Genomic DNA, 1,924 nt, shown 5'->3' with positions numbered 1-1,924 from the left:
CATCTTAGCCGATTGGTCACCGACGAAAACCTACCACCTCTGAACGACGAGTTCCCGGACGAACATCTCCACATCATTCAAGGAGTCACCCCATGGTACGCTGATATTGTTAATTTTTTAGTCACTGGTGTCTTACCACGTGATTTAACTAGAGCACGAAAAGATAAAATCAAAAGTGATGCCAAACATTATGTGTGGGATGAGCCGTACTTATGGAAATTTTGTTCAGATCAAATCATTCGAAGGTGCGTTCCTGAAACTGAAATCCCCTCTATTCTTGAGTTTTGCCATTCATATGCATGTGGAGGCCACTTTGGACCAAAAAGAACAGCATGAAAAGTACTAGAATGCGGCTTGTTTTGGCCAAATATGTTTAAGGATGCATATCTATTTTGTAAATCTTGTGAAAATTGCCAAAAAGTAGGTAATCTTGGCCATCGTAATCAAATGCCCCTTTCCCCAATACTTGTGTGCGAAGCATTTGATGTGTGGGGGATCGACTATATGGGCCCCTTCCCATCTTCTTTTGGCAAGACTTACATCATTTTAGGAGTAGATTATGTGTCTAAATGGGTAGAGGCAAAGGCCACTCGTGTCGATGATGCTAAAACTGTCGTGGAATTTGTCAAGGCTAACATTCTCTCTAGATTTGGTATGCCAAGAGCAATTATAAGCGACCGAGGGACACACTTCTGCAACAAGGTAGTCGACGCATTGTTTAAGAAATACAACATCACGCATCGAATCTCGACCGCCTACCATCCCCAAACGAATGGCCAAGCGGAAGTCTCCAATCGAGAGATCAAGTCCATACTCGAGAAAACGGTGAATCCTAACCGAAAGAATTGGAGTACACGCTTGGATGATGCACTTTGGGCTTATCGTACGGCATACAAAACACCCATAGGTATGTCCCCTTATCGTTTTTGGTAAATCTTGTCACCTCCCTGTCGAACTTGAGCATAGGGCGTATTGGGCGATCAAGCAATTCAACTCGTCAATGGACGAAGCGGGAGGGCAAAGAAAGTTGCAAATACAAGAGCTCGAAGAATTACAGAATGATGCTTACGAGAATTCAAAAATCTACAAGGAAAGAGCAAAAGCATTCCATGATCGCACCATATCTCGGAAAGAGTTCGTTGTCGGACAAAAAGTTCTCCTTTTTCATTCTAAGCTCAAGTTATTTCCGGGTAAGTTGCGTTCTCGTTGGATTGGACCTTTTATTGTTACTAATATTTTTCCTCATGGTGCAGTCGAAATCAAGAGCCCCACGACTCAAAAGGTATTCAAGGTGAATGAACATCGGCTCAAACCTTTCTACGAGGGATTTCAAACATCAACAATCGAAAAAATTCAACTTGTGGATCCCGCATTCACCTAAACGAACTTCTCTTCGTCTAGCCAAAGACGTTAAAGAAAAGCGCTGCATGGGAGGCAACCCATGAAATCCCTATCCTCTCCTTTCCCCTTTCGTTTAATTTTAGTTATTGCAAATTTTATTCAATTCTGTTTGGATGGCTGAAAAACAGATTTGGAGATCCCACTAAGCGTGCCCACGCTTAGTCGATCTTTCAAAACTGTTCACATCACCTCCCAAAAACAGATTTGGAGACGTTACTAAGCGTGCCCACGCTTAGTCACCCTTCGTAGGCTGTTTTTCACCTTCCTTTCCCCTTCTTTCTCTTTAATTTCCCCTATTTATTTTTATTTATTTATTTATTTATTTAACAAAAAAAAAATCAGAAAATCAGAAAATCGAAAAATATATGTCAATTACCTTCTTCCCTATTTCAACCATTTAACCCCGATTTTTCTCTTTCAGCAAATCGCCGCTGTCACCGCCGTCGCCGCCGCTGCTCCGACGACAGAAACCCATCCCCGCCGTTGCTACCCTTCGAACATCCGCCGCCAACCGTACCCGGTT

Source organism: Sesamum indicum, linkage group LG5, assembly GCF_000512975.1.
Source record: "Sesamum indicum cultivar Zhongzhi No. 13 linkage group LG5, S_indicum_v1.0, whole genome shotgun sequence".
Classification (NCBI taxonomy): Eukaryota; Viridiplantae; Streptophyta; class Magnoliopsida; order Lamiales; family Pedaliaceae; genus Sesamum; species Sesamum indicum.
This window is presented reverse-complemented; position numbering follows the sequence as displayed.